The following is a 25424-nucleotide window of genomic DNA, read 5'->3' as shown; positions in this document are numbered from 1 at the left end:
GGGACAAAATGCATGCAACAAAAGTCACGAGCCAGGTAGGAGTCGAACCTACAATCTTCTGATTCGTAGTCAGACACGTTATCCATTGCGCCACTGGCCCCTGTGCTCAACAAGCACTGTTAATGCACACTCAGCAAAATTAATGGGGGGGCAGCTAAATACTACTGCAGTCACCTGAGCTTCCCAGCCTTTTGTTGCCTGTGTATTGTAATCAACGAGAAACTCACTCAGCCACCCATCGGTATCTCAGCTGGTAGAGTGGGTAATCATAATGGCACTCCTGGCATTTATGTTGCTGGTTCAATTCTGGTTTGATGACAATTTCTGTTTGTATGCTTTCACTGTTTTTACTGGTAATGATAGGGACAAAGAGAAGGAATAAAATCTAAAACAGCTGTCGAAACTTCATCATCATATCAGAATAAGTGAAATTTCTTTGAATAGGTGTGAGCAGCTCCCATGTCTTATCTTGTCCAGCATGGGGAATTAGTTCAAGTGGTAATGCTCTTGCTTAGCATGTGAGAAGTATCGGGTTCCATGCTCTTATTCTCCAATGAATGCTTTTTCTTTAAGAAATATGTTGGAAAATGATCAAATTGGAGTGTTACTTGAGAAAAAGAATTTCATTCAAATAGCCGAGGGACAAAATGCATGCAACAAAAGTCACGAGCCAGGTAGGAGTCGAACCTACAATCTTCTGATTCGTAGTCAGACGCGTTATCCATTGCGCCACTGGCCCCTGTGCTCAACAAGCACTGTTAATGCACACTCAGCAAAATTAATGGGGGGCAGCTAAATACTACTGGTGTCACCTGAGCTTCCCAGCCTTTTGTTGCCTGTGTATTGTAATCAACGAGAAACTCACTCAGCCACCCATCGGTATCTCAGCTGGTAGAGTGGGTAATCATAATGGCACTCCTGGCATTTATGTTGCTGGTTCAATTCTGGTTTGATGACAATTTCTGTTTGTATGCTTTCACTGTTTTTACTGGTAATGATAGGGACAAAGAGAAGGAATGAAATCTAAAACAGCTGTCGAAACTTCATCATCATATCAGAATAAGTGAAATTTCTTTGAATAGGTGTGTGCAGCTCCCATGTCTTATCTTGTCCAGCATGGGGAATTAGTTCAAGTGGTAATGCTCTTGCTTAGCATGTGAGAAGTATCGGGTTCCATGCTCTTATTCTCCAATGAATGCTTTTTCTTTAAGAAATATGTTGGAAAATGATCAAATTGGAGTGTTACTTGAGAAAAAGAATTTCATTCAAATAGCCGAGGGACAAAATGCATGCAACAAAAGTCACGAGCCAGGTAGGAGTCGAACCTACAATCTTCTGATTCGTAGTCAGACGCGTTATCCATTGCGCCACTGGCCCCTGTGCTCAACAAGCACTGTTAATGCACACTCAGCAAAATTAATGGGGGGCAGCTAAATACTACTGCAGTCACCTGAGCTTCCCTGCCTTTTGTTGCCTGTGTATTGTAATCAACGAGCAACTCACTCAGCCACCCATCGGTATCTCAGCTGGTAGAGTGGGTAATCATAATGGCACTCCTGGCATTTATGTTGCTGGTTCAATTCTGGTTTGATGACAATTTCTGTTTGTATGCTTTCACTGTTTTTACTGGTAATGATAGGGACAAAGAGAAGGAATAAAATCTAAAACAGCTGTCGAAACTTCATCATCATATCAGAATAAGTGAAATTTCTTTGAATAGGTGTGAGCAGCTCCCATGTCTTATCTTGTCCAGCATGGGGAATTAGTTCAAGTGGTAATGCTCTTGCTTAGCATGTGAGAAGTATCGGGTTCCATGCTCTTATTCTCCAATGAATGCTTTTTCTTTAAGAAATATGTTGGAAAATGATCAAATTGGAGTGTTACTTGAGAAAAAGAATTTCATTCAAATAGCCGAGGGACAAAATGCATGCAACAAAAGTCACGAGCCAGGTAGGAGTCGAACCTACAATCTTCTGATTCGTAGTCAGACGCGTTATCCATTGCGCCACTGGCCCCTGTGCTCAACAAGCACTGTTAATGCACACTCAGCAAAATTAATGGGGGGCAGCTAAATACTACTGGTGTCACCTGAGCTTCCCAGCCTTTTGTTGCCTGTGTATTGTAATCAACGAGAAACTCACTCAGCCACCCATCGGTATCTCAGCTGGTAGAGTGGGTAATCATAATGGCACTCCTGGCATTTATGTTGCTGGTTCAATTCTGGTTTGATGACAATTTCTGTTTGTATGCTTTCACTGTTTTTACTGGTAATGATAGGGACAAAGAGAAGGAATGAAATCTAAAACAGCTGTCGAAACTTCATCATCATATCAGAATAAGTGAAATTTCTTTGAATAGGTGTGTGCAGCTCCCATGTCTTATCTTGTCCAGCATGGGGAATTAGTTCAAGTGGTAATGCTCTTGCTTAGCATGTGAGAAGTATCGGGTTCCATGCTCTTATTCTCCAATGAATGCTTTTTCTTTAAGAAATATGTTGGAAAATGATCAAATTGGAGTGTTACTTGAGAAAAAGAATTTCATTCAAATAGCCGAGGGACAAAATGCATGCAACAAAAGTCACGAGCCAGGTAGGAGTCGAACCTACAATCTTCTGATTCGTAGTCAGACGCGTTATCCATTGCGCCACTGGCCCCTGTGCTCAACAAGCACTGTTAATGCACACTCAGCAAAATTAATGGGGGGCAGCTAAATACTACTGGTGTCACCTGAGCTTCCCAGCCTTTTGTTGCCTGTGTATTGTAATCAACGAGAAACTCACTCAGCCACCCATCGGTATCTCAGCTGGTAGAGTGGGTAATCATAATGGCACTCCTGGCATTTATGTTGCTGGTTCAATTCTGGTTTGATGACAATTTCTGTTTGTATGCTTTCACTGTTTTTACTGGTAATGATAGGGACAAAGAGAAGGAATGAAATCTAAAACAGCTGTCGAAACTTCATCATCATATCAGAATAAGTGAAATTTCTTTGAATAGGTGTGTGCAGCTCCCATGTCTTATCTTGTCCAGCATGGGGAATTAGTTCAAGTGGTAATGCTCTTGCTTAGCATGTGAGAAGTATCGGGTTCCATGCTCTTATTCTCCAATGAATGCTTTTTCTTTAAGAAATATGTTGGAAAATGATCAAATTGGAGTGTTACTTGAGAAAAAGAATTTCATTCAAATAGCCGAGGGACAAAATGCATGCAACAAAAGTCACGAGCCAGGTAGGAGTCGAACCTACAATCTTCTGATTCGTAGTCAGACGCGTTATCCATTGCGCCACTGGCCCCTGTGCTCAACAAGCACTGTTAATGCACACTCAGCAAAATTAATGGGGGGCAGCTAAATACTACTGCAGTCACCTGAGCTTCCCTGCCTTTTGTTGCCTGTGTATTGTAATCAACGAGCAACTCACTCAGCCACCCATCGGTATCTCAGCTGGTAGAGTGGGTAATCATAATGGCACTCCTGGCATTTATGTTGCTGGTTCAATTCTGGTTTGATGACAATTTCTGTTTGTATGCTTTCACTGTTTTTACTGGTAATGATAGGGACAAAGAGAAGGAATGAAATCTAAAACAGCTGTCGAAACTTCATCATCATATCAGAATAAGTGAAATTTATTTGAATAGGTGTGTGCAGCTCCCATGTCTTATCTTGTCCAGCATGGGGAATTAGTTCAAGTGGTAATGCTCTTGCTTAGCATGTGAGAAGTATCGGGTTCCATGCTCTTATTCTCCAATGAATGCTTTTTCTTTAAGAAATATGTTGGAAAATGATCAAATTGGAGTGTTACTTGAGAAAAAGAATTTCATTCAAATAGCCGAGGGACAAAATGCATGCAACAAAAGTCACGAGCCAGGTAGGAGTCGAACCTACAATCTTCTGATTCGTAGTCAGACGCGTTATCCATTGCGCCACTGGCCCCTGTGCTCAACAAGCACTGTTAATGCACACTCAGCAAAATTAATGGGGGGCAGCTAAATACTACTGCAGTCACCTGCGCTTCCCAGCCTTTTGTTGCCTGTGTATTGTAATCAACGAGAAACTCACTCAGCCACCCATCGGTATCTCAGCTGGTAGAGTGGGTAATCATAATGGCACTCCTGGCATTTATGTTGCTGGTTCAATTCTGGTTTGATGACAATTTCTGTTTGTATGCTTTCACTGTTTTTACTGGTAATGATAGGGACAAAGAGAAGGAATGAAATCTAAAACAGCTGTCGAAACTTCATCATCATATCAGAATAAGTGAAATTTCTTTGAATAGTTGTGTGCAGCTCCCATGTCTTATCTTGTCCAGCATGGGGAATTAGTTCTAGTGGTAATGCTCTTGCTTAGCATGTGAGAAGTATTGGGTTCCATGCTCTTATTCTCCAATGAATGCTTTTTCTTTAAGAAATATGTTGGAAAATGATCAAATTGGAGTGTTACTTGAGAAAAAGAATTTCATTCAAATAGCCGAGGGACAAAATGCATGCAACAAAAGTCGCGAGCCAGGTAGGAGTCGAACCTACAATCTTCTGATTCGTAGTCAGACGCGTTATCCATTGCGCCACTGGCCCCTGTGCTCAACAAGCACTGTTAATGCACACTCAGCAAAATTAATGGGGGGCAGCTAAATACTACTGCAGTCACCTGAGCTTCCCAGCCTTTTGTTGCCTGTGTATTGTAATCAACGAGAAACTCACTCAGCCACCCATCGGTATCTCAGCTGGTAGAGTGGGTAATCATAATGGCACTCCTGGCATTTATGTTGCTGGTTCAATTCTGGTTTGATGACATTTTCTGTTTGTATGCTTTCACTGTTTTTACTGGTAATGATAGGGACAAAGAGAAGGCATGAAATCTAAAACAGCTGTCGAAACTTCATCATCATATCAGAATAAGTGAAATTTCTTTGAATAGGTGTGTGCAGCTCCCATGTCTTATCTTGTCCAGCATGGGGAATTAGTTCAAGTGGTAATGCTCTTGCTTAGCATGTGAGAAGTATCGGGTTCCATGCTCTTATTCTCCAATGAATGCTTTTTCTTTAAGAAATATGTTGGAAAATGATCAAATTGGAGTGTTACTTGAGAAAAAGAATTTCATTCAAATAGCCGAGGGACAAAATGCATGCAACAAAATTCACGAGCCAGGTAGGAGTCGAACCTACAATCTTCTGATTCGTAGTCAGATGCGTTATCCATTGCGCCACTGGCCCCTGTGCTCAACAAGCACTGTTAATGCACACTCAGCAAAATTAATGGGGGGCAGCTAAATACTACTGCAGTCACCTGAGCTTCCCAGCCTTTTGTTGCCTGTGTATTGTAATCAACGAGAAACTCACTCAGCCACCCATCGGTATCTCACCTGGTAGAGTGGGTAATCATAATGGCACTCCTGGCATTTATGTTGCTGGTTCAATTCTGGTTTGATGACAATTTCTGTTTGTATGCTTTCACTGTTTTTACTGGTAATGATAGGGACAAAGAGAAGGAATGAAATCTAAAACAGCTGTCGAAACTTCATCATCATATCAGAATAAGTGAAATTTCTTTGAATAGGTCTGTGCAACTCCCATGTCTTATCTTGTCCAGCATGGGGAATTAGTTCAAGTGGTAATGCTCTTGCTTAGCATGTGAGAAGTATCGGGTTCCATGCTCTTATTCTCCAATGAATGCTTTTTCTTTAAGAAATATGTTGGAAAATGATCAAATTGGAGTGTTACTTGAGAAAAAGAATTTCATTCAAATAGCCGAGGGACAAAATGCATGCAACAAAAGTCACGAGCCAGGTAGGAGTCGAACCTACAATCTTCTGATTCGTAGTCAGACGCGTTATCCATTGCGCCACTGGCCCCTGTGCTCAACAAGCACTGTTAATGCACACTCAGCAAAATTAATGGGGGGCAGCTAAATACTACTGCAGTCACCTGAGCTTCCAAGCCTTTTGTTGCCTGTGTATTGTAATCAACGAGAAACTCACTCAGCCACCCATCGGTATCTCAGCTGGTAGAGTGGGTAATCATAATGGCACTCCTGGCATTTATGTTGCTGGTTCAATTCTGGTTTGATGACAATTTCTGTTTGTATGCTTTCACTGTTTTTACTGGTAATGATAGGGACAAAGAGAAGGCATGAAATCTAAAACAGCTGTCGAAACTTCATCATCATATCTGAATAAGTGAAATTTCTTTGAATAGGTGTGTGCAGCTCCCATGTCTTATCTTGTCCAGCATGGGGAATTAGTTCAAGTGGTAATGCTCTTGCTTAGCATGTGAGAAGTATCGGGTTCCATGCTCTTATTCTCCAATGAATGCTTTTTCTTTAAGAAATATGTTGGAAAATGATCAAATTGGAGTGTTACTTGAGAAAAAGAATTTCATTCAAATAGCCGAGGGACAAAATGCATGCAACAAAATTCACGAGCCAGGTAGGAGTCGAACCTACAATCTTCTGATTCGTAGTCAGACGCGTTATCCATTGCGCCACTGGCCCCTGTGCTCAACAAGCACTGTTAATGCACACTCAGCAAAATTAATGGGGGGCAGCTAAATACTACTGCAGTCACCTGAGCTTCCCAGCCTTTTGTTGCCTGTGTATTGTAATCAACGAGAAACTCACTCAGCCACCCATCGGTATCTCACCTGGTAGAGTGGGTAATCATAATGGCACTCCTGGCATTTATGTTGCTGGTTCAATTCTGGTTTGATGACAATTTCTGTTTGTATGCTTTCACTGTTTTTACTGGTAATGATAGGGACAAAGAGAAGGAATGAAATCTAAAACAGCTGTCGAAACTTCATCATCATATCAGAATAAGTGAAATTTCTTTGAATAGGTCTGTGCAACTCCCATGTCTTATCTTGTCCAGCATGGGGAATTAGTTCAAGTGGTAATGCTCTTGCTTAGCATGTGAGAAGTATCGGGTTCCATGCTCTTATTCTCCAATGAATGCTTTTTCTTTAAGAAATATGTTGGAAAATGATCAAATTGGAGTGTTACTTGAGAAAAAGAATTTCATTCAAATAGCCGAGGGACAAAATGCATGCAACAAAAGTCACGAGCCAGGTAGGAGTCGAACCTACAATCTTCTGATTCGTAGTCAGACGAGTTATCCATTGCGCCACTGGCCCCTGTGCTCAACAAGCACTGTTAATGCACACTCAGCAAAATTAATGGGGGGCAGCTAAATACTACTGGTGTCACCTGAGCTTCCCAGCCTTTTGTTGCCTGTGTATTGTAATCAACGAGAAACTCACTCAGCCACCCATCGGTATCTCAGCTGGTAGAGTGGGTAATCATAATGGCACTCCTGGCATTTATGTTGCTGGTTCAATTCTGGTTTGATGACAATTTCTGTTTGTATGCTTTCACTGTTTTTACTGGTAATGATAGGGACAAAGAGAAGGAATGAAATCTAAAACAGCTGTCGAAACTTCATCATCATATCAGAATAAGTGAAATTTCTTTGAATAGGTGTGTGCAGCTCCCATGTCTTATCTTGTCCAGCATGGGGAATTAGTTAAAGTGGTAATGCTCTTGCTTAGCATGTGAGAAGTATCGGGTTCCATGCTCTTATTCTCCAATGAATGCTTTTTCTTTAAGAAATATGTTGGAAAATGATCAAATTGGAGTGTTACTTGAGAAAAAGAATTTCATTCAAATAGCCGAGGGACAAAATGCATGCAACAAAAGTCACGAACCAGGTAGGAGTCGAACCTACAATCTTCTGATTCGTAGTCAGACGCGTTATCCATTGCGCCACTGGCCCCTGTGCTCAACAAGCACTGTTAATGCACACTCAGCAAAATTAATGGGGGGCAGCTAAATACTACTGCAGTCACCTGAGCTTCCCTGCCTTTTGTTGCCTGTGTATTGTAATCAACGAGCAACTCACTCAGCCACCCATCGGTATCTCAGCTGGTAGAGTGGGTAATCATAATGGCACTCCTGGCATTTATGTTGCTGGTTCAATTCTGGTTTGATGACAATTTCTGTTTGTATGCTTTCACTGTTTTTACTGGTAATGATAGGGACAAAGAGAAGGAATGAAATCTAAAACAGCTGTCGAAACTTCATCATCATATCAGAATAAGTGAAATTTATTTGAATAGGTGTGTGCAGCTCCCATGTCTTATCTTGTCCAGCATGGGGAATTAGTTCAAGTGGTAATGCTCTTGCTTAGCATGTGAGAAGTATCGGGTTCCATGCTCTTATTCTCCAATGAATGCTTTTTCTTTAAGAAATATGTTGGAAAATGATCAAATTGGAGTGTTACTTGAGAAAAAGAATTTCATTCAAATAGCCGAGGGACAAAATGCATGCAACAAAAGTCACGAGCCAGGTAGGAGTCGAACCTACAATCTTCTGATTCGTAGTCAGACGCGTTATCCATTGCGCCACTGGCCCCTGTGCGCAACAAGCACTGTTAATGCACACTCAGCAAAATTAATGGGGGGCAGCTAAATACTACTGCAGTCACCTGAGCTTCCCAGCCTTTTGTTGCCTGTGTATTGTAATCAACGAGAAACTCACTCAGCCACCCATCGGTATCTCAGCTGGTAGAGTGGGTAATCATAATGGCACTCCTGGCATTTATGTTGCTGGTTCAATTCTGGTTTGATGACAATTTCTGTTTGTATGCTTTCACTGTTTTTACTGGTAATGATAGGGACAAAGAGAAGGAATGAAATCTAAAACAGCTGTCGAAACTTCATCATCATATCAGAATAAGTGAAATTTATTTGAATAGTTGTGTGCAGCTCCCATGTCTTATCTTGTCCAGCATGGGGAATTAGTTCTAGTGGTAATGCTCTTGCTTAGCATGTGAGAAGTATTGGGATCCATGCTCTTATTCTCCAATGAATGCTTTTTCTTTAAGAAATATGTTGGAAAATGATCAAATTGGAGTGTTACTTGAGAAAAAGAATTTCATTCAAATAGCCGAGGGACAAAATGCATGCAACAAAAGTCACGAGCCAGGTAGGAGTCGAACCTACAATCTTCTGATTCGTAGTCAGACGCGTTATCCATTGCGCCACTGGCCCCTGTGCTCAACAAGCACTGTTAATGCACACTCAGCAAAATTAATGGGGGGCAGCTAAATACTACTGCAGTCACCTGAGCTTCCCAGCCTTTTGTTGCCTGTGTATTGTAATCAACGAGAAACTCACTCAGCCACCCATCGGTATCTCAGCTGGTAGAGTGGGTAATCATAATGGCACTCCTGGCATTTATGTTGCTGGTTCAATTCTGGTTTGATGACATTTTCTGTTTGTATGCTTTCACTGTTTTTACTGGTAATGATAGGGACAAAGAGAAGGCATGAAATCTAAAACAGCTGTCGAAACTTCATCATCATATCAGAATAAGTGAAATTTCTTTGAATAGGTGTGTGCAGCTCCCATGTCTTATCTTGTCCAGCATGGGGAATTAGTTCAAGTGGTAATGCTCTTGCTTAGCATGTGAGAAGTATCGGGTTCCATGCTCTTATTCTCCAATGAATGCTTTTTCTTTAAGAAATATGTTGGAAAATGATCAAATTGGAGTGTTACTTGAGAAAAAGAATTTCATTCAAATAGCCGAGGGACAAAATGCATGCAACAAAATTCACGAGCCAGGTAGGAGTCGAACCTACAATCTTCTGATTCGTAGTCAGACGCGTTATCCATTGCGCCACTGGCCCCTGTGCTCAACAAGCACTGTTAATGCACACTCAGCAAAATTAATGGGGGGCAGCTAAATACTACTGCAGTCACCTGAGCTTCCCAGCCTTTTGTTGCCTGTGTATTGTAATCAACGAGAAACTCACTCAGCCACCCATCGGTATCTCACCTGGTAGAGTGGGTAATCATAATGGCACTCCTGGCATTTATGTTGCTGGTTCAATTCTGGTTTGATGACAATTTCTGTTTGTATGCTTTCACTGTTTTTACTGGTAATGATAGGGACAAAGAGAAGGAATGAAATCTAAAACAGCTGTCGAAACTTCATCATCATATCAGAATAAGTGAAATTTCTTTGAATAGGTCTGTGCAACTCCCATGTCTTATCTTGTCCAGCATGGGGAATTAGTTCAAGTGGTAATGCTCTTGCTTAGCATGTGAGAAGTATCGGGTTCCATGCTCTTATTCTCCAATGAATGCTTTTTCTTTAAGAAATATGTTGGAAAATGATCAAATTGGAGTGTTACTTGAGAAAAAGAATTTCATTCAAATAGCCGAGGGACAAAATGCATGCAACAAAAGTCACGAGCCAGGTAGGAGTCGAACCTACAATCTTCTGATTCGTAGTCAGACGCGTTATCCATTGCGCCACTGGCCCCTGTGCTCAACAAGCACTGTTAATGCACACTCAGCAAAATTAATGGGGGGCAGCTAAATACTACTGCAGTCACCTGAGCTTCCCAGCCTTTTGTTGCCTGTGTATTGTAATCAACGAGAAACTCACTCAGCCACCCATCGGTATCTCAGCTGGTAGAGTGGGTAATCATAATGGCACTCCTGGCATTTATGTTGCTGGTTCAATTCTGGTTTGATGACAATTTCTGTTTGTATGCTTTCACTGTTTTTACTGGTAATGATAGGGACAAAGAGAAGGCATGAAATCTAAAACAGCTGTCGAAACTTCATCATCATATCAGAATAAGTGAAATTTCTTTGAATAGGTGTGTGCAGCTCCCATGTCTTATCTTGTCCAGCATGGGGAATTAGTTCAAGTGGTAATGCTCTTGCTTAGCATGTGAGAAGTATCGGGTTCCATGCTCTTATTCTCCAATGAATGCTTTTTCTTTAAGAAATATGTTGGAAAATGATCAAATTGGAGTGTTACTTGAGAAAAAGAATTTCATTCAAATAGCCGAGGGACAAAATGCATGCAACAAAATTCACGAGCCAGGTAGGAGTCGAACCTACAATCTTCTGATTCGTAGTCAGACGCGTTATCCATTGCGCCACTGGCCCCTGTGCTCAACAAGCACTGTTAATGCACACTCAGCAAAATTAATGGGGGGCAGCTAAATACTACTGCAGTCACCTGAGCTTCCCAGCCTTTTGTTGCCTGTGTATTGTAATCAACGAGAAACTCACTCAGCCACCCATCGGTATCTCACCTGGTAGAGTGGGTAATCATAATGGCACTCCTGGCATTTATGTTGCTGGTTCAATTCTGGTTTGATGACAATTTCTGTTTGTATGCTTTCACTGTTTTTACTGGTAATGATAGGGACAAAGAGAAGGAATGAAATCTAAAACAGCTGTCGAAACTTCATCATCATATCAGAATAAGTGAAATTTCTTTGAATAGGTCTGTGCAACTCCCATGTCTTATCTTGTCCAGCATGGGGAATTAGTTCAAGTGGTAATGCTCTTGCTTAGCATGTGAGAAGTATCGGGTTCCATGCTCTTATTCTCCAATGAATGCTTTTTCTTTAAGAAATATGTTGGAAAATGATCAAATTGGAGTGTTACTTGAGAAAAAGAATTTCATTCAAATAGCCGAGGGACAAAATGCATGCAACAAAAGTCACGAGCCAGGTAGGAGTCGAACCTACAATCTTCTGATTCGTAGTCAGACGCGTTATCCATTGCGCCACTGGCCCCTGTGCTCAACAAGCACTGTTAATGCACACTCAGCAAAATTAATGGGGGGCAGCTAAATACTACTGCAGTCACCTGAGCTTCCCAGCCTTTTGTTGCCTGTGTATTGTAATCAACGAGAAACTCACTCAGCCACCCATCGGTATCTCAGCTGGTAGAGTGGGTAATCATAATGGCACTCCTGGCATTTATGTTGCTGGTTCAATTCTGGTTTGATGACAATTTCTGTTTGTATGCTTTCACTGTTTTTACTGGTAATGATAGGGACAAAGAGAAGGAATGAAATCTAAAACAGCTGTCGAAACTTCATCATCATATCAGAATAAGTGAAATTTATTTGAATAGGTGTGTGCAGCTCCCATGTCTTATCTTGTCCAGCATGGGGAATTAGTTCAAGTGGTAATGCTCTTGCTTAGCATGTGAGAAGTATCGGGTTCCATGCTCTTATTCTCCAATGAATGCTTTTTCTTTAAGAAATATGTTGGAAAATGATCAAATTGGAGTGTTACTTGAGAAAAAGAATTTCATTCAAATAGCCGAGGGACAAAATGCATGCAACAAAAGTCACGAGCCAGGTAGGAGTCGAACCTACAATCTTCTGATTCGTAGTCAGACGCGTTATCCATTGCGCCACTGGCCCCTGTGCTCAACAAGCACTGTTAATGCACACTCAGCAAAATTAATGGGGGGCAGCTAAATACTACTGCAGTCACCTGAGCTTCCCAGCCTTTTGTTGCCTGTGTATTGTAATCAACGAGAAACTCTCTCAGCCACCCATCGGTATCTCAGCTGGTAGAGTGGGTAATCATAATGGCACTCCTGGCATTTATGTTGCTGGTTCAATTCTGGTTTGATGACATTTTCTGTTTGTATGCTTTCACTGTTTTTACTGGTAATGATAGGGACAAAGAGAAGGAATGAAATCTAAAACAGCTGTCGAAACTTCATCATCAAATCAGAATAAGTGAAAGTTCTTTGAATAGGTGTGAGCAGCTCCATTGTCTTATCTTGTCCAGCATGGGGAATTAGTTCAAGTGGTAATGCTCTTGCTTAGCATGTGAGAAGTATTGGGTTCCATGCTCTTATTCTCCAATGAATGCTTTTTCTTTAAGAAATATGTTGGAAAATGATCAAATTGGAGTGTTACTTGAGAAAAAGAATTTCATTCAAATAGCCGAGGGACAAAATGCATGCAACAAAAGTCACGAGCCAGGTAGGAGTCGAACCTACAATCTTCTGATTCGTAGTCAGACGCGTTATCCATTGCGCCACTGGCCCCTGTGCCCAACAAGCACTGTTAATGCACACTCAGCAAAATTAATGGGGGGCAGCTAAATACTACTGCAGTCACCTGAGCTTCCCAGCCTTTTGTTGCCTGTGTATTGTAATCAACGAGAAACTCACTCAGCCACCCATCGGTATCTCACCTGGTAGAGTGGGTAATTATAATGGCACTCCCGGCATTTATGTTGCTGGTTCAATTCTGGTTTGATGACAATTTCTGTTTGGATGCTTTCACTGTTTTTACATGTAATGATAGGGACAAAGAGAAGGAATGAAATCTAAAACAGCTGTCGAAACTTCATCATCAAATCAGAATAAGTGAAAGTTCTTTGAATAGGTGTGTGCAACTCCCATGTCTTATCTTGTCCAGCATGGGGAATTAGTTCAAGTGGTAATGCTCTTGCTTAGCATGTGAGAAGTATCGGGTTCCATGCTCTTATTCTCCAATGAATGCTTTTTCTTTAAGAAATATGTTGGAAAATGATCAAATTGGAGTGTTACTTGAGAAAAAGAATTTCATTCAAATAGCCGAGGGACAAAATGCATGCAACAAAAGTCACGAGCCAGGTAGGAGTCGAACCTACAATCTTCTGATTCGTAGTCAGACGCGTTATCCATTGCGCCACTGGCCCCTGTGCTCAACAAGCACTGTTAATGCACACTCAGCAAAATTAATGGGGGGCAGCTAAATACTACTGCAGTCACCTGAGCTTCCCAGCCTTTTGTTGCCTGTGTATTGTAATCAACGAGAAACTCATTCAGCCACCCATCGGTATCTCAGCTGGTAGAGTGGGTAATCATAATGGCACTCCTGGCATTTATGTTGCTGGTTCAATTCTGGTTTGATGACAATTTCTGTTTGTATGCTTTCACTGTTTTTACTGGTAATGATAGGGACAAAGAGAAGGAATGAAATCTAAAACAGCTGTCGAAACTTCATCATCAAATCAGAATAAGTGAAAGTTCTTTGAATAGGTGTGAGCAGCTCCATTGTCTTATCTTGTCCAGCATGGGGAATTAGTTCAAGTGGTAATGCTCTTGCTTAGCATGTGAGAAGTATCGGGTTCCATGCTCTTATTCTCCAATGAATGCTTTTTCTTTAAGAAATATGTTGGAAAATGATCAAATTGGAGTGTTACTTGAGAAAAAGAATTTCATTCAAATAGCCGAGGGACAAAATGCATGCAACAAAAGTCACGAGCCAGGTAGGAGTCGAACCTACAATCTTCTGATTCGTAGTCAGACGCGTTATCCATTGCGCCACTGGCCCCTGTGCTCAACAAGCACTGTTAATGCACACTCAGCAAAATTAATGGGCGGCAGCTAAATACTACTGGTGTCACCTGAGCTTCCCAGCCTTTTGTTGCCTGTGTATTGTAATCAACGAGAAACTCACTCAGCCACCCATCGGTATCTCAGCTGGTAGAGTGGGTAATCATAATGGCACTCCTGGCATTTATGTTGCTGGTTCAATTCTGGTTTGATGACATTTTCTGTTTGTATGCTTTCACTGTTTTTACTGGTAATGATAGGGACAAAGAGAAGGAATGAAATCTAAAACAGCTGTCGAAACTTCATCATCATATCAGAATAAGTGAAATTTCTTTGAATAGGTGTGTGCAGCTCCCATGTCTTATCTTGTCCAGCATGGGGAATTAGTTCAAGTGGTAATGCTCTTGCTTAGCATGTGAGAAGCATCAGGTTCCATGCTCTTATTCTCCAATGAATGCTTTTTCTTTAAGAAATATGTTGGAAAATGATCAAATTGGAGTGTTACTTGAGAAAAAGAATTTCATTCAAATAGCCGAGGGACAAAATGCATGCAACAAAAGTCACGAGCCAGGTAGGAGTCGAACCTACAATCTTCTGATTCGTAGTCAGACGCGTTATCCATTGCGCCACTGGCCCCTGTGCTCAACAAGCACTGTTAATGCACACTCAGCAAAATTAATGGGGGGCAGCTAAATACTACTGCAGTCACCTGAGCTTCCCAGCCTTTTGTTGCCTGTGTATTGTAATCAACGAGAAACTCACTCAGCCACCCATCGGTATCTCAGCTGGTAGAGTGGGTAATCATAATGGCACTCCTGGCATTTATGTTGCTGGTTCAATTCTGGTTTGATGACAATTTCTGTTTGTATGCTTTCACTGTTTTTACTGGTAATGATAGGGACAAAGAGAAGGAATGAAATCTAAAACAGCTGTCGAAACTTCATCATCAAATCAGAATAAGTGAAAGTTCTTTGAATAGGTGTGAGCTGCTCCATTGTCTTATCTTGTCCAGCATGGGGAATTAGTTCAAGTGGTAATGCTCTTGCTTAGCATGTGAGAAGTATCGGGTTCCATGCTCTTATTCTCCAATGAATGCTTTTTCTTTAAGAAATATGTTGGAAAATGATCAAATTGGAGTGTTACTTGAGAAAAAGAATTTCATTCAAATAGCCGAGGGACAAAATGCATGCAACAAAAGTCACGAGCCAGGTAGGAGTCGAACCTACAATCTTCTGATTCGTAGTCAGACGCGTTATCCATTGCGCCACTGGCCCCTGTGCTCACAAGCACTGTTAATGCACACTCAGCAAAATTAATGGGCGGCAGCTAAATACTACTGGTGTCACCTGAGCTTCCCAGCCTTTTGTTGCCTGTGTATTGTAATCAACGAGAAACTCACTCAGCCACCCATCGGTATCTCAGCTGGTAGAGTGGGTAATCATAATGGCACTCCTAGCATTTATGTTGCTGGTTCAATTCTGGTTTGATGACAATTTCTGTTTGGATGCTTTCACTGTTTTTACATGTAATGATAGGGACAAAGAGAAGGAATGAAATCTAAAACAGCTGTCGAAACTTCATCATCATATCAGAATAAGTGAAATTTCATTGAATAGGTGTGTGCAGCTCCCATGTCTTATCTTGTCCAGCATGGGGAATTAGTTCAAGTGGTAATGCTCTTGCTTAGCATGTGAGAAGTATCGGGTTCCATGCTCTTATTCTCCAATGAATGCTTTTTCTTTAAGAAATATGTTGGAAAATGATCAAATTGGAGTGTTACTTGAGAAAAAGAATTTCATTCAAATAGCCGAGGGACAAAATGCATGCAACAAAAGTCACGAGCCAGGTAGGAGTCGAACCTACAATCTTCTGATTCGTAGTCAGACGCGTTATCCATTGCACCACTGGCCCCTGTGCTCAACAAGCACTGTTAATGCACACTCAGCAAAATTAATGGGGGGCAGCTAAATACTACTGCAGTCACCTGAGCTTCCCAGCCTTTTGTTGCCTGTGTATTGTAATCAACGAGAAACTCACTCAGCCACCCATCGGTATCTCAGCTGGTAGAGTGGGTAATCATAATGGCACTCCTGGCATTTATGTTGCTGGTTCAATTCTGGTTTGATGACAATTTCTGTTTGTATGCTTTCACTGTTTTTACTGGTAATGATAGGGACAAAGAGAAGGAATGAAATCTAAAACAGCTGTCGATACTTCATCATCAAATCAGAATAAGTGAAAGTTCTTTGAATAGGTGTGAGCTGCTCCCATGTCTTATCTTGTCCAGCATGGGGAATTAGTTCAAGTGGTAATGCTCTTGCTTAGCATGTGAGAAGTATCGGGTTCCATGCTCTTATTCTCCAATGAATGCTTTTTCTTTAAGAAATATGTTGGAAAATGATCAAATTGGAGTGTTACTTGAGAAAAAGAATTTCATTCAAATAGCCGAGGGACAAAATGCATGCAACAAAAGTCACGAGCCAGGTAGGAGTCGAACCTACAATCTACTGATTCGTAGTCAGACGCGTTATCCATTGCGCCACTGGCCCCTGTGCTCAACAAGCACTGTTAATGCACACTCAGCAAAATTAATGGGGGGCAGCTAAATACTACTGCAGTCACTTGAGCTTCCCAGCCTTTTGTTGCCTGTGTATTGTAATCAACGAGAAACTCACTCAGCCACCCATCGGTATCTCAGCTGGTAGAGTGGGTAATCATAATGGCACTCCTGGCATTTATGTTGCTGGTTCAATTCTGGTTTGATGACAATTTCTGTTTGTATGCTTTCACTGTTTTTACATGTAATGATAGGGACAAAGAGAAGGAATGAAATCTAAAACAGCTGTCGAAACTTCATCATCAAATCAGAATAAGTGAAAGTTCTTTGGATAGGTGTGAGCAGCTCCCATGTCTTATCTTGTCCAGCATGGGGAATTAGTTCAAGTGGTAATGCTCTTGCTTAGCATGTGAGAAGTATCGGGTTCCATGCTCTTATTCTCCAATGAATGCTTTTTCTTTAAGAAATATGTTGGAAAATGATCAAATTGGAGTGTTACTTGAGAAAAAGAATTTCATTCAAATAGCCGAGGGACAAAATGCATGCAACAAAAGTCACGAGCCAGGTAGGAGTCGAACCTACAATCTTCTGATTCGTAGTCAGACGCGTTATCCATTGCGCCACTGGCCCCTGTGCTCAACAAGCACTGTTAATGCACACTCAGCAAAATTAATGGGGGGCAGCTAAATACTACTGCAGTCACCTGAGCTTCCCAGCCTTTTGTTGCCTGTGTATTGTGATCAACGAGAAACTCACTCAGCCACCCATCGGTATCTCAGCTGGTAGAGTGGGTAATCATAATGGCACTCCTGGCATTTATGTTGCTGGTTCAATTCTGGTTTGATGACAATTTCTGTTTGTATGCTTTCACTGTTTTTACTGGTAATGATAGGGACAAAGAGAAGGAATGAAATCTAAAACAGCTGTCGAAACTTCATCATCATATCAGAATAAGTGAAATTTCTTTGAATAGGTGTGTGCAGCTCCCATGTCTTATTTTGTCCAGCATGGGGAATTAGTTCAAGTGGTAATGCTCTTGCTTAGCATGTGAGAAGTATCGGGTTCCATGCTCTTATTCTCCAATGAATGCTTTTTCTTTAAGAAATATGTTGGAAAATGTCAAATTGGAGTGTTACTTGAGAAAAAGAATTTCATTCAAATAGCCGAGGGACAAAATGCATGCAACAAAAGTCACGAGCTAGGTAGGAGTCGAACCTACAATCTTCTGATTCATAGTCAGACGCGTTATCCATTGCGCCACTGGCCCCTGTGCTCAACAAGCACTGTTAATGCACACTCAGCAAAATTAATGGGGGGCAGCTAAATACTACTGCAGTCACCTGAGCTTCCCAGCCTTTTGTTGCCTGTGTATTGTAATCAACGAGAAACTCGCTCAGCCACCCATCGGTATCTCAGCTGGTAGAGTGGGTAATCATAATGGCACTCCTGGCATTTATGTTGCTGGTTCAATTCTGGTTTGATGACAATTTCTGTTTGTATGCTTTCACTGTTTTTACATGTAATGATAGGGACAAAGAGAAGGAATGAAATCTAAAACAGCTGTCGAAACTTCATCATCAAATCAGAATAAGTGAAAGTTCTTTGAATAGGTGTGAGCAGCTCCCATGTCTTATCTTGTCCAGCATGGGGAATTAGTTCAAGTGGTAATGCTCTTGCTTAGCATGTGAGAAGTATCGGGTTCCATGCTCTTATTCTCCAATGAATTCTTTTTCTTTAAGAAATATGTTGGAAAATGATCAAATTGGAGTGTTACTTGAGAAAAAGAATTTCATTCAAATAGCCGAGGGACAAAATGCATGCAACAAAAGTCACGAGCCAGGTAGGAGTCGAACCTACAATCTTCGGATTCGTAGTCAGACGCGTTGTCCATTGCGCCACTGGCCCCTGTGCTCAACAAGCACTGTTAATGCACACTCAGCAAAATTAATGGGGGGCAGCTAAATACTACTGCAGTCACCTGAGCTTCCCAGCCTTTTGTTGCCTGTGTATTGTAATCAACGAGAAACTCACTCAGCCACCCATCGGTATCTCAGCTGGTAGAGTGGGTAATCATAATGGCACTCCTGGCATTTATGTTGCTGGTTCAATTCTGGTTTGATGACAATTTCTGTTTGTATGCTTTCACTGTTTTTACTGGTAATGATAGGGACAAAGAGAAGGAATGAAATCTAAAACAGCTGTCGAAACTTCATCATCAAATCAGAATAAGTGAAAGTTCTTTGAATAGGTGTGAGCTGCTCCATTGTCTTATCTTGTCCAGCATGGGGAATTAGTTCAAGTGGTAATGCTCTTGCTTAGCATGTGAGAAGTATCGGGTTCCATGCTCTTATTCTCCAATGAATGCTTTTTCTTTAAGAAATATGTTGGAAAATGATCAAATTGGAGTGTTACTTGAGAAAAAGAATTTCATTCAAATAGCCGAGGGACAAAATGCATGCAACAAAAGTCACGAGCCAGGTAGGAGTCGAACCTACAATCTTCTGATTCGTAGTCAGACGCGTTATCCATTGCGCCACTGGCCCCTGTGCTCACAAGCACTGTTAATGCACACTCAGCAAAATTAATGGGCGGCAGCTAAATACTACTGGTGTCACCTGAGCTTCCCAGCCTTTTGTTGCCTGTGTATTGTAATCAACGAGAAACTCACTCAGCCACCCATCGGTATCTCAGCTGGTAGAGTGGGTAATCATAATGGCACTCCTAGCATTTATGTTGCTGGTTCAATTCTGGTTTGATGACAATTTCTGTTTGGATGCTTTCACTGTTTTTACATGTAATGATAGGGACAAAGAGAAGGAATGAAATCTAAAACAGCTGTCGAAACTTCATCATCATATCAGAATAAGTGAAATTTCATTGAATAGGTGTGTGCAGCTCCCATGTCTTATCTTGTCCAGCATGGGGAATTAGTTCAAGTGGTAATGCTCTTGCTTAGCATGTGAGAAGTATCGGGTTCCATGCTCTTATTCTCCAATGAATGCTTTTTCTTTAAGAAATATGTTGGAAAATGATCAAATTGGAGTGTTACTTGAGAAAAAGAATTTCATTCAAATAGCCGAGGGACAAAATGCATGCAACAAAAGTCACGAGCCAGGTAGGAGTCGAACCTACAATCTTCTGATTCGTAGTCAGACGCGTTATCCATTGCACCACTGGCCCCTGTGCTCAACAAGCACTGTTAATGCACACTCAGCAAAATTAATGGGGGGCAGCTAAATACTACTGCAGTCACCTGAGCTTCCCAGCCTTTTGTTGCCTGTGTATTGTAATCAACGAGAAACTCGATCAGCCACCCATCGGTATCTCAGCTGGTAGAGTGGGTAATCATAATGGCACTCCTGGCATTTATGTTGCTGGTTCAATTCTGGTTTGATGACAATTTCTGTTTGTATGCTTTCACTGTTTTTACTGGTAATGATAGGGACAAAGAGAAGGAATGAAATCTAAAACAGCTGTCGATACTTCATCATCAAATCAGAATAAGTGAAAGTTCTTTGAATAGGTGTGAGCTGCTCCCATGTCTTATCTTGTCCAGCATGGGGAATTAGTTCAAGTGGTAATGCTCTTGCTTAGCATGTGAGAAGTATCGGGTTCCATGCTCTTATTCTCCAATGAATGCTTTTTCTTTAAGAAATATGTTGGAAAATGATCAAATTGGAGTGTTACTTGAGAAAAAGAATTTCATTCAAATAGCCGAGGGACAAAATGCATGCAACAAAAGTCACGAGCCAGGTAGGAGTCGAACCTACAATCTTCTGATTCGTAGTCAGACGCGTTATCCATTGCGCCACTGGCCCCTGTGCTCAACAAGCACTGTTAATGCACACTCAGCAAAATTAATGGGGGGCAGCTAAATACTACTGCAGTCACTTGAGCTTCCCAGCCTTTTGTTGCCTGTGTATTGTAATCAACGAGAAACTCACTCAGCCACCCATCGGTATCTCAGCTGGTAGAGTGGGTAATCATAATGGCACTCCTGGCATTTATGTTGCTGGTTCAATTCTGGTTTGATGACAATTTCTGTTTGTATGCTTTCACTGTTTTTACATGTAATGATAGGGACAAAGAGAAGGAATGAAATCTAAAACAGCTGTCGAAACTTCATCATCAAATCAGAATAAGTGAAAGTTCTTTGGATAGGTGTGAGCAGCTCCCATGTCTTATCTTGTCCAGCATGGGTAATTAGTTCAAGTGGTAATGCTCTTGCTTAGCATGTGAGAAGTATCGGGTTCCATGCTCTTATTCTCCAATGAATGCTTTTTCTTTAAGAAATATGTTGGAAAATGATCAAATTGGAGTGTTACTTGAGAAAAAGAATTTCATTCAAATAGCCGAGGGACAAAATGCATGCAACAAAAGTCACGAGCCAGGTAGGAGTCGAACCTACAATCTTCTGATTCGTAGTCAGACGCGTTATCCATTGCGCCACTGGCCCCTGTGCTCAACAAGCACTGTTAATGCACACTCAGCAAAATTAATGGGGGGCAGCTAAATACTACTGCAGTCACCTGAGCTTCCCAGCCTTTTGTTGCCTGTGTATTGTGATCAACGAGAAACTCACTCAGCCACCCATCGGTATCTCAGCTGGTAGAGTGGGTAATCATAATGGCACTCCTGGCATTTATGTTGCTGGTTCAATTCTGGTTTGATGACAATTTCTGTTTGTATGCTTTCACTGTTTTTACTGGTAATGATAGGGACAAAGAGAAGGAATGAAATCTAAAACAGCTGTCGAAACTTCATCATCATATCAGAATAAGTGAAATTTCTTTGAATAGGTGTGTGCAGCTCCCATGTCTTATTTTGTCCAGCATGGGGAATTAGTTCAAGTGGTAATGCTCTTGCTTAGCATGTGAGAAGTATCGGGTTCCATGCTCTTATTCTCCAATGAATGCTTTTTCTTTAAGAAATATGTTGGAAAATGTCAAATTGGAGTGTTACTTGAGAAAAAGAATTTCATTCAAATAGCCGAGGGACAAAATGCATGCAACAAAAGTCACAAGCTAGGTAGGAGTCGAACCTACAATCTTCTGATTCATAGTCAGACGCGTTATCCATTGCGCCACTGGCCCCTGTGCTCAACAAGCACTGTTAATGCACACTCAGCAAAATTAATGGGGGGCAGCTAAATACTACTGCAGTCACCTGAGCTTCCCAGCCTTTTGTTGCCTGTGTATTGTAATCAACGAGAAACTCGCTCAGCCACCCATCGGTATCTCAGCTGGTAGAGTGGGTAATCATAATGGCACTCCTGGCATTTATGTTGCTGGTTCAATTCTGGTTTGATGACAATTTCTGTTTGTATGCTTTCACTGTTTTTACATGTAATGATAGGGACAAAGAGAAGGAATGAAATCTAAAACAGCTGTCGAAACTTCATCATCAAATCAGAATGAGTGAAAGTTCTTTGAATAGGTGTGAGCAGCTCCCATGTCTTATCTTGTCCAGCATGGGGAATTAGTTCAAGTGGTAATGCTCTTGCTTAGCATGTGAGAAGTATCGGGTTCCATGCTCTTATTCTCCAATGAATTCTTTTTCTTTAAGAAATATGTTGGAAAATGATCAAATTGGAGTGTTACTTGAGAAAAAGAATTTCATTCAAATAGCCGAGGGACAAAATGCATGCAACAAAAGTCACGAGCCAGGTAGGAGTCGAACCTACAAACTTCGGATTCGTAGTCAGACGCGTTATCCATTGCGCCACTGGCCCCTGTGCTCAACAAGCACTGTTAATGCACACTCAGCAAAATTAATGGGGGGCAGCTAAATACTACTGCAGTCACCTGAGCTTCCCAGCCTTTTGTTGCCTGTGTATTGTAATCAACGAGAAACTCACTCAGCCACCCATCGGTATCTCAGCTGGTAGAGTGGGTAATCATAATGGCACTCCTGGCATTTATGTTGCTGGTTCAATTCTGGTTTGATGACAATTTCTGTTTGTATGCTTTCACTGTTTTTACTGGTAATGATAGGGACAAAGAGAAGGAATGAAATCTAAAACAGCTGTCGAAACTTCATCATCAAATCAGAATAAGTGAAAGTTCTTTGAATAGGTGTGAGCTGCTCCATTGTCTTATCTTGTCCAGCATGGGGAATTAGTTCAAGTGGTAATGCTCTTGCTTAGCATGTGAGAAGTATCGGGTTCCATGCTCTTATTCTCCAATGAATGCTTTTTCTTTAAGAAATATGTTGGAAAATGATCAAATTGGAGTGTTACTTGAGAAAAAGAATTTCATTCAAATAGCCGAGGGACAAAATGCATGCAACAAAAGTCACGAGCCAGGTAGGAGTCGAACCTACAATCTTCTGATTCGTAGTCAGACGCGTTATCCATTGCGCCACTGGCCCCTGTGCTCACAAGCACTGTTAATGCACACTCAGCAAAATTAATGGGCGGCAGCTAAATACTACTGGTGTCACCTGAGCTTCCCAGCCTTTTGTTGCCTGTGTATTGTAATCAACGAGAAACTCACTCAGCTACCCATCGGTATCTCAGCTGGTAGAGTGGGTAATCATAATGGCACTCCTAGCATTTATGTTGCTGGTTCAATTCTGGTTTGATGACAATTTCTGTTTGGATGCTTTCACTGTTTTTACATGTAATGATAGGGACAAAGAGAAGGAATGAAATCTAAAACAGCTGTCGAAACTTCATCATCATATCAGAATAAGTGAAATTTCATTGAATAGGTGTGTGCAGCTCCCATGTCTTATCTTGTCCAGCATGGGGAATTAGTTCAAGTGGTAATGCTCTTGCTTAGCATGTGAGAAGTATCGGGTTCCATGCTCTTATTCTCCAATGAATGCTTTTTCTTTAAGAAATATGTTGGAAAATGATCAAATTGGAGTGTTACTTGAGAAAAAGAATTTCATTCAAATAGCCGAGGGACAAAATGCATGCAACAAAAGTCACGAGCCAGGTAGGAGTCGAACCTACAATCTTCTGATTCGTAGTCAGACGCGTTATCCATTGCACCACTGGCCCCTGTGCTCAACAAGCACTGTTAATGCACACTCAGCAAAATTAATGGGGGGCAGCTAAATACTACTGCAGTCACCTGAGCTTCCCAGCCTTTTGTTGCCTGTGTATTGTAATCAACGAGAAACTCGATCAGCCACCCATCGGTATCTCAGCTGGTAGAGTGGGTAATCATAATGGCACTCCTGGCATTTATGTTGCTGGTTCAATTCTGGTTTGATGACAATTTCTGTTTGTATGCTTTCACTGTTTTTACTGGTAATGATAGGGACAAAGAGAAGGAATGAAATCTAAAACAGCTGTCGATACTTCATCATCAAATCAGAATAAGTGAAAGTTCTTTGAATAGGTGTGAGCTGCTCCCATGTCTTATCTTGTCCAGCATGGGGAATTAGTTCAAGTGGTAATGCTCTTGCTTAGCATGTGAGAAGTATCGGGTTCCATGCTCTTATTCTCCAATGAATGCTTTTTCTTTAAGAAATATGTTGGAAAATGATCAAATTGGAGTGTTACTTGAGAAAAAGAATTTCATTCAAATAGCCGAGGGACAAAATGCATGCAACAAAAGTCACGAGCCAGGTAGGAGTCGAACCTACAATCTTCTGATTCGTAGTCAGACGCGTTATCCATTGCGCCACTGGCCCCTGTGCTCAACAAGCACTGTTAATGCACACTCAGCAAAATTAATGGGGGGCAGCTAAATACTACTGCAGTCACTTGAGCTTCCCAGCCTTTTGTTGCCTGTGTATTGTAATCAACGAGAAACACACTCAGCCTCCCATCGGTATATCAGCTGGTAGAGTGGATAATCATAACGGCACTCCTGGCATTTATGTTGCTGGTTCAATTCTGGTTTGATGACAATTTCTGTTTGTATGCTTTCACTGTTTTTACATGTAATGATAGGGACAAAGAGAAGGAATGGAATCTAAAACAGCTGTCGAAACTTCATCATCAAATCAGAATAAGTGAAAGTTCTTTGAATAGGTGTGAGCAGCTCTCATGTCTTATCCTGTCCAGCATGGGGATTTAGTTCAAGTGGTAATACTCTTGCTTAGTATGTGAGAAGTATCGGGTTCCATGCTCTTATTCTCCAATGAATGCTTTTTCTTTAAGAAATCGGTTGGAAAATGATCAAATTGGAGTGTTACTTGAGAGAAAGAATTTCATTCAAATAGCCGAGGGACAAAATGCATGCAACAAAAGTCACGAGCCAGGTAGGAGTCGAACCTACAATCTTCTGATTCGTAGTCAGACGCGTTATCCATTGCACCACTGGCCCCTGTGCTCAACAAGCACTGTTAATGCACACTCAGCAAAATTAATGGGGGGCAGCTAAATACTACTGCAGTCACCTGAGTTTCCCAGCCTTTTGTTGCCTGTGTATTGTAATCAACGAGAAACTCACTCAGCCACCCATCGGTATCTCAGCTGGTAGCGTGGGTAATCATAATGGCACTCCTGGCATTTATGTTGCTGGTTCAATTCTGGTTTGATGACATTTTCTGTTTGTATGCTTTCACTGTTTTTACTGGTAATGATAGGGACAAAGAGAAGGAATGAAATCTAAAACAGCTGTCGAAACTTCATCATCATATCAGAATAAGTGAAATTTCTTTGAATAGGTGTGTGCAGCTCCCATGTCTTATCTTGTCCAGCATGGGGAATTAGTTCAAGTGGTAATGCTCTTGCTTAGCATGTGAGAAGTATCGGGTTCCATGCTCTTAT

The 25424-nt window shown here is 41.3% G+C and overlaps 40 non-coding genes across 40 annotated transcripts; all 40 read right to left on the bottom strand.

The window, feature by feature from the left end:
- Positions 1-27: 27 nt before the first annotated feature.
- trnar-acg (transfer RNA arginine (anticodon ACG)) lies at positions 28-100 on the bottom strand. The gene has a single exon. It is a non-coding gene; the product is annotated as a tRNA-Arg (tRNA).
- A 566-nt stretch (positions 101-666) lies between these two features.
- Positions 667-739, bottom strand: trnar-acg (transfer RNA arginine (anticodon ACG)). Its single transcript has one exon. It is a non-coding gene; the product is annotated as a tRNA-Arg (tRNA).
- Positions 740-1304: 565 nt separating this feature from the next.
- On the bottom strand, positions 1305-1377 carry trnar-acg (transfer RNA arginine (anticodon ACG)). Its single transcript has one exon. It is a non-coding gene; the product is annotated as a tRNA-Arg (tRNA).
- Positions 1378-1942: 565 nt separating this feature from the next.
- trnar-acg (transfer RNA arginine (anticodon ACG)) lies at positions 1943-2015 on the bottom strand. The gene has a single exon. It is a non-coding gene; the product is annotated as a tRNA-Arg (tRNA).
- A 565-nt stretch (positions 2016-2580) lies between these two features.
- On the bottom strand, positions 2581-2653 carry trnar-acg (transfer RNA arginine (anticodon ACG)). The gene has a single exon. It is a non-coding gene; the product is annotated as a tRNA-Arg (tRNA).
- Positions 2654-3218: 565 nt separating this feature from the next.
- trnar-acg (transfer RNA arginine (anticodon ACG)) lies at positions 3219-3291 on the bottom strand. The gene has a single exon. It is a non-coding gene; the product is annotated as a tRNA-Arg (tRNA).
- Positions 3292-3856: 565 nt separating this feature from the next.
- Positions 3857-3929, bottom strand: trnar-acg (transfer RNA arginine (anticodon ACG)). The gene has a single exon. It is a non-coding gene; the product is annotated as a tRNA-Arg (tRNA).
- Positions 3930-4494: 565 nt separating this feature from the next.
- On the bottom strand, positions 4495-4567 carry trnar-acg (transfer RNA arginine (anticodon ACG)). Its single transcript has one exon. It is a non-coding gene; the product is annotated as a tRNA-Arg (tRNA).
- Positions 4568-5132: 565 nt separating this feature from the next.
- On the bottom strand, positions 5133-5205 carry trnar-acg (transfer RNA arginine (anticodon ACG)). The gene has a single exon. It is a non-coding gene; the product is annotated as a tRNA-Arg (tRNA).
- Positions 5206-5770: 565 nt separating this feature from the next.
- On the bottom strand, positions 5771-5843 carry trnar-acg (transfer RNA arginine (anticodon ACG)). Its single transcript has one exon. It is a non-coding gene; the product is annotated as a tRNA-Arg (tRNA).
- Positions 5844-6408: 565 nt separating this feature from the next.
- On the bottom strand, positions 6409-6481 carry trnar-acg (transfer RNA arginine (anticodon ACG)). Its single transcript has one exon. It is a non-coding gene; the product is annotated as a tRNA-Arg (tRNA).
- A 565-nt stretch (positions 6482-7046) lies between these two features.
- Positions 7047-7119, bottom strand: trnar-acg (transfer RNA arginine (anticodon ACG)). The gene has a single exon. It is a non-coding gene; the product is annotated as a tRNA-Arg (tRNA).
- A 565-nt stretch (positions 7120-7684) lies between these two features.
- On the bottom strand, positions 7685-7757 carry trnar-acg (transfer RNA arginine (anticodon ACG)). The gene has a single exon. It is a non-coding gene; the product is annotated as a tRNA-Arg (tRNA).
- Positions 7758-8322: 565 nt separating this feature from the next.
- trnar-acg (transfer RNA arginine (anticodon ACG)) lies at positions 8323-8395 on the bottom strand. Its single transcript has one exon. It is a non-coding gene; the product is annotated as a tRNA-Arg (tRNA).
- Positions 8396-8960: 565 nt separating this feature from the next.
- trnar-acg (transfer RNA arginine (anticodon ACG)) lies at positions 8961-9033 on the bottom strand. Its single transcript has one exon. It is a non-coding gene; the product is annotated as a tRNA-Arg (tRNA).
- Positions 9034-9598: 565 nt separating this feature from the next.
- Positions 9599-9671, bottom strand: trnar-acg (transfer RNA arginine (anticodon ACG)). Its single transcript has one exon. It is a non-coding gene; the product is annotated as a tRNA-Arg (tRNA).
- Positions 9672-10236: 565 nt separating this feature from the next.
- Positions 10237-10309, bottom strand: trnar-acg (transfer RNA arginine (anticodon ACG)). Its single transcript has one exon. It is a non-coding gene; the product is annotated as a tRNA-Arg (tRNA).
- Positions 10310-10874: 565 nt separating this feature from the next.
- Positions 10875-10947, bottom strand: trnar-acg (transfer RNA arginine (anticodon ACG)). The gene has a single exon. It is a non-coding gene; the product is annotated as a tRNA-Arg (tRNA).
- A 565-nt stretch (positions 10948-11512) lies between these two features.
- trnar-acg (transfer RNA arginine (anticodon ACG)) lies at positions 11513-11585 on the bottom strand. The gene has a single exon. It is a non-coding gene; the product is annotated as a tRNA-Arg (tRNA).
- Positions 11586-12150: 565 nt separating this feature from the next.
- On the bottom strand, positions 12151-12223 carry trnar-acg (transfer RNA arginine (anticodon ACG)). Its single transcript has one exon. It is a non-coding gene; the product is annotated as a tRNA-Arg (tRNA).
- Positions 12224-12788: 565 nt separating this feature from the next.
- Positions 12789-12861, bottom strand: trnar-acg (transfer RNA arginine (anticodon ACG)). Its single transcript has one exon. It is a non-coding gene; the product is annotated as a tRNA-Arg (tRNA).
- A 565-nt stretch (positions 12862-13426) lies between these two features.
- On the bottom strand, positions 13427-13499 carry trnar-acg (transfer RNA arginine (anticodon ACG)). Its single transcript has one exon. It is a non-coding gene; the product is annotated as a tRNA-Arg (tRNA).
- Positions 13500-14064: 565 nt separating this feature from the next.
- Positions 14065-14137, bottom strand: trnar-acg (transfer RNA arginine (anticodon ACG)). The gene has a single exon. It is a non-coding gene; the product is annotated as a tRNA-Arg (tRNA).
- Positions 14138-14702: 565 nt separating this feature from the next.
- trnar-acg (transfer RNA arginine (anticodon ACG)) lies at positions 14703-14775 on the bottom strand. Its single transcript has one exon. It is a non-coding gene; the product is annotated as a tRNA-Arg (tRNA).
- Positions 14776-15340: 565 nt separating this feature from the next.
- trnar-acg (transfer RNA arginine (anticodon ACG)) lies at positions 15341-15413 on the bottom strand. The gene has a single exon. It is a non-coding gene; the product is annotated as a tRNA-Arg (tRNA).
- A 564-nt stretch (positions 15414-15977) lies between these two features.
- Positions 15978-16050, bottom strand: trnar-acg (transfer RNA arginine (anticodon ACG)). Its single transcript has one exon. It is a non-coding gene; the product is annotated as a tRNA-Arg (tRNA).
- A 565-nt stretch (positions 16051-16615) lies between these two features.
- Positions 16616-16688, bottom strand: trnar-acg (transfer RNA arginine (anticodon ACG)). The gene has a single exon. It is a non-coding gene; the product is annotated as a tRNA-Arg (tRNA).
- A 565-nt stretch (positions 16689-17253) lies between these two features.
- On the bottom strand, positions 17254-17326 carry trnar-acg (transfer RNA arginine (anticodon ACG)). The gene has a single exon. It is a non-coding gene; the product is annotated as a tRNA-Arg (tRNA).
- A 564-nt stretch (positions 17327-17890) lies between these two features.
- trnah-aug (transfer RNA histidin (anticodon AUG)) lies at positions 17891-17963 on the bottom strand. Its single transcript has one exon. It is a non-coding gene; the product is annotated as a tRNA-His (tRNA).
- A 565-nt stretch (positions 17964-18528) lies between these two features.
- Positions 18529-18601, bottom strand: trnar-acg (transfer RNA arginine (anticodon ACG)). Its single transcript has one exon. It is a non-coding gene; the product is annotated as a tRNA-Arg (tRNA).
- A 565-nt stretch (positions 18602-19166) lies between these two features.
- On the bottom strand, positions 19167-19239 carry trnar-acg (transfer RNA arginine (anticodon ACG)). Its single transcript has one exon. It is a non-coding gene; the product is annotated as a tRNA-Arg (tRNA).
- A 564-nt stretch (positions 19240-19803) lies between these two features.
- Positions 19804-19876, bottom strand: trnar-acg (transfer RNA arginine (anticodon ACG)). Its single transcript has one exon. It is a non-coding gene; the product is annotated as a tRNA-Arg (tRNA).
- Positions 19877-20441: 565 nt separating this feature from the next.
- On the bottom strand, positions 20442-20514 carry trnar-acg (transfer RNA arginine (anticodon ACG)). Its single transcript has one exon. It is a non-coding gene; the product is annotated as a tRNA-Arg (tRNA).
- Positions 20515-21079: 565 nt separating this feature from the next.
- trnar-acg (transfer RNA arginine (anticodon ACG)) lies at positions 21080-21152 on the bottom strand. Its single transcript has one exon. It is a non-coding gene; the product is annotated as a tRNA-Arg (tRNA).
- Positions 21153-21716: 564 nt separating this feature from the next.
- On the bottom strand, positions 21717-21789 carry trnah-aug (transfer RNA histidin (anticodon AUG)). The gene has a single exon. It is a non-coding gene; the product is annotated as a tRNA-His (tRNA).
- A 565-nt stretch (positions 21790-22354) lies between these two features.
- On the bottom strand, positions 22355-22427 carry trnar-acg (transfer RNA arginine (anticodon ACG)). The gene has a single exon. It is a non-coding gene; the product is annotated as a tRNA-Arg (tRNA).
- A 565-nt stretch (positions 22428-22992) lies between these two features.
- Positions 22993-23065, bottom strand: trnar-acg (transfer RNA arginine (anticodon ACG)). The gene has a single exon. It is a non-coding gene; the product is annotated as a tRNA-Arg (tRNA).
- Positions 23066-23629: 564 nt separating this feature from the next.
- Positions 23630-23702, bottom strand: trnar-acg (transfer RNA arginine (anticodon ACG)). The gene has a single exon. It is a non-coding gene; the product is annotated as a tRNA-Arg (tRNA).
- Positions 23703-24267: 565 nt separating this feature from the next.
- On the bottom strand, positions 24268-24340 carry trnar-acg (transfer RNA arginine (anticodon ACG)). Its single transcript has one exon. It is a non-coding gene; the product is annotated as a tRNA-Arg (tRNA).
- Positions 24341-24905: 565 nt separating this feature from the next.
- trnar-acg (transfer RNA arginine (anticodon ACG)) lies at positions 24906-24978 on the bottom strand. Its single transcript has one exon. It is a non-coding gene; the product is annotated as a tRNA-Arg (tRNA).
- Positions 24979-25424: the final 446 nt, after the last annotated feature.

This window comes from Acipenser ruthenus, chromosome 43, assembly GCF_902713425.1.
Source record: "Acipenser ruthenus chromosome 43, fAciRut3.2 maternal haplotype, whole genome shotgun sequence".
NCBI classification, from domain to species: Eukaryota; Metazoa; Chordata; class Actinopteri; order Acipenseriformes; family Acipenseridae; genus Acipenser; species Acipenser ruthenus.
This window is presented reverse-complemented; position numbering and strand designations above follow the sequence as displayed.